The sequence below is a fragment of the Equus przewalskii genome, unplaced genomic scaffold (genome assembly GCF_037783145.1).
Source record: "Equus przewalskii isolate Varuska unplaced genomic scaffold, EquPr2 contig_13031, whole genome shotgun sequence".
Lineage (NCBI taxonomy): Eukaryota > Metazoa > Chordata > Mammalia > Perissodactyla > Equidae > Equus > Equus przewalskii.
In genome coordinates, this window is record NW_027227124.1 from 6,302 (window position 1) to 13,294 (window position 6,993).

The 6,993-nt window shown below is 40.2% G+C and overlaps 1 pseudogene; it reads right to left on the reverse strand.

Annotated features, from left to right (window-relative positions):
* Positions 1–1,824: 1,824 nt before the first annotated feature.
* Positions 1,825–5,417, reverse strand: LOC103567905 (olfactory receptor 7A17-like; annotated as a pseudogene).
* Between the last annotated feature and the right edge of the window lie 1,576 nt (positions 5,418–6,993).

The window sequence follows — 6,993 nt, forward strand, 5'->3', positions numbered from 1 at the left end:
TTTAATTTGTATATCTCTTTCAATTCAGCAAGTTTTACACTTTAAATTCATGCAGTTTATTGTATGAAATTATATTCTAATAAGTTAGAGTTAGAAAGTTCTCATACTGCATGCTTCAGAATTGAATCCAGAGCACAGGCAGCTGAGTCACACCTGGGAGATATGTCTTATAACTAAGATGAAAGCAAAGTGTCATGTACGGATATAGAACTGTGAAGTTAAATTAAGGGAATTTCCATTTGATAAACTATTTTTTGCATAAACTATGAGATTAGTCTACATATATAAATGGAGTAAACTATCATATGTTGATTGAAGAGAGAAGTGCAATACAGCTGAACACAGCATCATGGATGAGCTTTAGAAACACAAGGTAGAGAGTTGTGGCTGAATATAGACTCATGAGGAGCCCAGCAGAAATCAGAACTCCCCACCATACTATCTCATTAGATAACAAAGGCATTTTATTACCATTTGCTATAAGGTTGGCTTGGAATGCAGCAATAGCTAACTAAAGACAAGATTGAACAGAACAGAGGGCAATTATAATAATCTGCTTCTTATACTTTGAGGCACTTGTTCTGATATTTAAAGCTAGCATCCACGATTACTCTGTTGTTGAAGTTTATATCAGATAACTGTATTAAAATTCTACTCCACTGAGGCTTCTTTCCAGGCAAGCAGGAGAGGTTGGAAGGACATGCAAGTTTTGTGTAAAACTTGTGACTCTGAATCACATGGATGGAGAGGACTGCAAGTTCTCTAGAGAGTCTAGTTGACCATGAAGATATATGCATGTTATATAAAGGATGATATTGACATTGCTATTCATGGTCCATTTAGTGGTTATGACAAAATTTTTATTTTATTTAGAGTCATGGAAGGGGTATTAATTATAGGCAGCACTGACAATTTCCAAGATGAAAAGGAAGATAATCCACTAAAAAAGATTAAACCCACAGACCTATCCTCCATCCCAATGAAAAAACCTACTTACACATGGGCATCAATCTTCCAGACTTCAAGGTGTAGATGTGTAGCTGGAAAAAGAATTATTTTACTTAGTAATACAAAGTATAATTTAAAATTATTCTTTGTTTTATTTAAGCTGCACTCTGACTCAAAGGCCAAATTAAATCAATCTATTTATTCCAATTTATGTTTGCAGACTCCACTTGGAGTCATGTATTTGATAATCGTTTTGCCAGTTATTATGGTAGGCACTGTGGACACATATCTGAATAAGAGAACAGGATCCTAATAAGGAGAATAAAACTCAGTTACTGTCTATGAATCACGTTATATGTTAAAGTCTACATTATCAGGATAGGAAGTTAAGGTAGTGACATAAAAAGGTATGCCATACACAAATGTGAAAAACAGTGGCTTTTCACTTCCTCTTCTTATAAAATTATACAAATTGCCTTGGTTGTCAATTGCAGGTTTTTGTCATATGACAAATGCAACTTGTGACTATTCTTTCTGGAAAACAACAGAAACGTTACTTCAGATAATATGTCGTTAGAGAAGTAATTATTCTTAAGAAATCCATGCTGCCCCACGAAAGAAAAAGGAATTTCCAACAGTTACTAATACAAAGTTGGCAAACTTTTTGTTAAGCAGGAAAGTACAGATGGGAAAACCGCCTATATGTCAAACTAAGCAGAAAGCTTAAAAAGTGAGTTACTTAAATTGTATAAAATTTTGAAGTCAAAGAAATGGACACTCATGGAAAAAATAGAAGAAGCAAGTTCTACTTCCACCATCTGATCTAAGAATGGTGGAAGAAAACACTTTCTGGCCCTGAAACATTTAGTCCTGCAATCAAGGCCACTTCTTCAGACCCAGGACAATTAGTCCTTTTAGAGCTGCGGATGGCTCAAAGAATGTGTCCAGCGCCCCCTTTACGTCTTTATTCCTCAGACTGTAGATGAAGGGGCTCAGCATCGGTGTGACCACGGCGTACATTACTGAAGCTGTTGCATTGGGTGTGAGCTGTGGGTAGCAGCAGGGCTGAGCTACACTCCTAGGCTTGTACAATAAAATAAGAAGACAACTGAGAGGTGAGATGCACAGGTGAAAAAGGCTTTATACTTCCGCTGAGCTGATGAGATTCCACAAAAGGAGAAAATTATCTTAGAGTGTGAGTAAATTATGCCAGCAAGGGGACCACCAGCCAGGAGCACAGCCACAAAATGCATCACCATGTCATTGAGAAAAGTGTCAGAACAGGCATTTTGAACCACCTGAGTGAGTTCACAGAAAAATTGGGGGACTTCCAAGTCTGAACAGAAAGAAAGTCACAACACCATTAAGCTTTGTGACAAGGAATACAAGGCACTCATGATCCAGGACACCAGGACCACCAGTCTACAGAGCTGGGGGTTCATGACCATCATGTAGTGCAGGGGGTGGAAAATGGCTACAAACCAGCCATAGGCAATTACTGTCAGAAGAAAGTCATCTAGTCCTGCAAAGAATATGTAAAAATACACGTGGGTGATGCAGCCTTCATAGGTTATGCCTTTGCTCTGGGTCTGCATGTTCAGCAGCATCTTTGGGATGGTGGTGGAGGTGAAACAGGTGTCTACAAAGGACAGGCTGGAGAGGAAGAAGTACATGAGTGTGTGCAGGTGGGAGTCAGAGATGGTGGTCAGGATGATAAGCAGGTTTCCAAAAACAGTGATCAGATACATGGAGAGGAAAAGCTGAAATATGAAGGGCTGTAATTCCAGTTCCTCTGAAAGTCTGAGAAGAAGAATTTCTGAAAAATGTGTGTCATTCTTTGGCTTCACATTTTGGAAGTGACTACCAGGAAATAGAAAAAATAAATGACTAATTTTCACACAAGCAGGGACTAGTAACCTACCATAAATGCTACCTTTATATTTTATAATCATTAAATAAGTCTCAATATTTGGCGTATGGTCTGGTCTCCATTTGAGCATCCTTAATGCTATTTCTCATTAGGAATTCCTTTTCCACTGTCAACTTGTTCCACAAGCATAATGTATACTACTGTTTTATTAAGTATCTTTCATGAATTGAGGAATATATATCAAATATAGACCATCATCCAGGCACTGACCAGAGTATAGAATGCTGAAAAGCAAAAATCCCTACAATCTAGTGATAGAGAAAGAATATAATCAAATAAAAATAATAGTATAACATACCCGAGGGTGACAGATACTATGAAGAAAAGGAAGCATGTACAAAGAGCAGAGTGAATAGGGGTTTATTTTTTATTAGGAGTTCAGGCAAGACCTGAAAACAAGGTGACATTTGAACAGACGAGAAAGAGGAGTGACAAGGAGACACAAGCTTACCTGGGAAAGTGTGTGCCTGGCAGAAGGAACAGCCAGTGCAAAGACCTTGAGGAAGATGGTTGTTTTAGAGAATCAAGGCTCAAAATGAGAAAGAGTGTAGTTCTGGCCACTTTACAACCTTGATTAATTTACATCCTTTATGCCAAGCAAAAATAATAAAAGAGAAAAAAGAAATTTGTCCAAAAGGCAAAGGGAGTGATAAATTTATGGTGTGAAATACCTTACAGATTGAACACCCCAAGTGAAAAATGACCAAAGGAAATAAACCAGTAATTCCCAAAATGAGATATACAAAATACAACCAAAATTGGGTATTTCTAATACTAAACATTAGAAGACTCACTTTTTCTGTGCCTATTCTACATTTATTGGACCAGTTCGTTTTTATATGGTTGGGTAGAACATGAGGCAAGCCCCTTTATCATTTCTCTTATGTGGCGTCTTTTCTTTGTTTTTCTTGTACTTTGAGTATTGATCTCATTTTTGATCAATCCAATAGGCACACTATAATCCCAGCCATGGTCCTTAGCAAAGGCCCCCTCTGACTATGCCCTATAAAATCCTGCACTCAATAGGGCAATTCCATCCTTTACACTGAAGAACTTTCTTCAGATGATTTACCCCTGAGGACATTATGTCATACACACATTTATTTCACTGTACTCTGCCTTTGAAATTATATCACAAATATCAAATGAGCAAGAACTCATTTGGTTTCTTCATGTTTGTATTTTCACAAGTGTATGTAAATATATGTTCACTTATATAGCAACAAATTTAAGTGAATGTGAAGTTATGAAAAAAGGGCATGGTAGGGAGAACAAAACCAGGTTAAATAGAGTGATTTCAAACAACTATATTCAGAAAATTGAGTGGAGCATCAAAAAGTAAGCGAAAGAAGATATAAAGAAGCAATAGTTTAATGACATCTGCATGGATTAGTAATTAAATTCCCTAAGGCGTAGACATCAAAGTATATAATATAAACTGTTCCTGAGCATTGTGGCATATAGCAGACACTCAGTTAGTATCTATTGAAACAATCAGGACTTAGGCTTCAATACATAGCTACATTTAGTATATGGCAAGGTTGTATTTCAATTTATTTGGAAATACTGAATTGTTGAATAAATGTTGGCACAAATGGATATCTGCCTGGAAGAAAGTAAAGTTGTTCTCCTCCTTCAGTCATGTTACAAAAAAATCAAGGAGTTACCTACTCACTGTGGGAGTAACCAACACTTTTGAGTGAACATCTAAAGAAACTGTGTACTAACATCTACAAGTGGGCCAAATCATCTTAATTAAGGTAAGAAACTCAGATGTGTGAAGACAGACATAGTAACTAAATAAAAGTTAAAATATTTTAATGGCCAATATATTTTCCAAATATCTGTTGAGATACGTAAATTTTTAAAATTTATTTGAAAGGCTGATAATGGAACAACAACATGGATATACTATTTGGGCATATAAAATTATTAGGCCAATCAAAATGGTGACCAAATATACGACTCTTAAACTCAACTTGATACTAGTTTTGGGGAAACACTTAAAGAGCTGTCCTGTTGATTGAGCTTAAAACTTTTAAACAGATAGCAATGGGGTGCTCTAATTTTTCTGAGAGAAGTGAAAAGTGTTATAACTTCAGGGAAGCAATCTAAAGAATGGTATAAATGTTAAAAGTATAGATATTCTTTCTCTCAGACTGCGTCAATCTCAGCACTATTGACATTCTGGGCCAGATCATTCTCTGTCATGGAGTCTGTCCTCGGCATTTAGTTTCTTTAGAGAATCCCTGGTCTCCACTCACCTCTCCTCTGCGGGACAGCAAAATATTTCTACAAATATTACTCAATATAACTCACACACCACCTGGTGTCTCTGACTGCATGTGTAACACTCCCCGTGGCATCTCGGACATCGTGTGTCACACTCCCCCTGTCCTCTTTGACTTCATGTGTCACTCTCCCACTGGTATATCTGGCTTCGTGTGTACCACTCCTCCTCGTGTCCTTCACATCGTGCATAACACTCCCCCTTAGGTCTCTGACTTCGTTGTAACACTCCCCCTGGCATCTCTGACATCGTGTGTCACAGTCCCCGTGAAGACTCTGACATCATGTGTAACACTCCCTGTGGCATCTCTGACTTTGTGTATAACACTCGCCGTGGCGTCCCTGACTTCGTGTGTCAGACTCTACCTGTCGTCTCTGACAACGTGTGTCACATTCCCTGTGGTGTCACTGACTTCATTTGTAACACTCCCCCTGTCATCTCGGAATTCACGCATAACAGTCCCACTGGTCTCTCTGACATTGTGGGTAACACTCCCCCTGTTGTCTTTGACTTCGTGTGTAACACTCCCCTGTGGAGTCTCTGACTTTGTAACACTCTCCATGGCGTCTCCAACAAAGAGAGTCATTTTCCTGCTGGTGTCTCTGACTTCATGTGTAAGACTCCAGCTCATGTCTCTGACTTCATGCATCACACTCCCCATGTGGTGTCTGACTTCATGTGTCCCACAACACCTGGCATCCCCCACCCTGTGAAACACCCCACCTGGTGTCTCTGACTTCATATGTAACACTCCACATGGCGCCTCTGACGTCATCTGTAACACTCCTCCTCGCATGTCTGGCTTCGTATGTTACTATCCCCCTCGTGTCTCTGATTTCGTGTGTAGCACTCTCCCCTGGCGTCTCTGACTTCTCATGTAACACTCCACCAGGTGTCTCTGAAATCGACTGTAACACTCCTCCTCGCATCTCGGGCTTCATGCGTTAGTATTCCCCTTTTGTCTCTGATTTCATTTATCACACTCCTCCTGCCTTCTGTGAAGTCGTGTGAAACACTCCCCATTGCGTCTCTGACTTTGTTTGCCCACTGCCCGTGGGGTCTGTGAATTCGTGTGTAACACACACCCTGGTGTCTCTGACATCATGGGTAACACTCCTTTTGGGGTCTCTGACATCATACACAACACTCTCTCCTGGCGTCTCTGACTTCATGTGTAACACACCTCCGTGGCACGTCTGAGTTCGTGAGTAATACTCCCCCTGGTCTGTGAATTCATGGGTAACACTTCCCCTGGCTTCAGAGACTTCGTGTGTAACACTCCTCATGGTCTCTCTGACTTTGTGTGTAAAACTCCGCATGGCATCTCTGACTCTGTGCGTAACACACCCCCTGGTGTCTCTGACATTGTGTGTAATCCTCCATGTGCCATTTGACTTCATGTGTCAGACTCCCCCTGGCATCTCTGACTTCCTGTGTTATACTCCCCGGGGTGTCTGTGATTTCATGTGCCACAAACCACCTGTTGTCTCCGACTTCATGCATCGCACTCCCTGGCATCTCTAATTTCCTTTGTAATACCCACACTGACGCCTCTGACTTCGTGAGTCATTCTTCCCCTGGGTTCTCAGACTTCATATGTCATACTTACTCTGGAGTCTTGACTTCGTATGTCACACTCCCAGTAGCGTCTCTGACTTCACGTGTAACACACACCCTGGTGTCTCTGACTTGTGTGTAAGACTACCCTTGGTGTGTCTGACTTATGTCACCCTCCACCTGATGTCTCAGATTTTGTCTGTACCGCTCCCTGTGGTGTCTCTGATTTCGTGTGTCACACTCTGCCTGGCATCCCTGACTTCGTGTG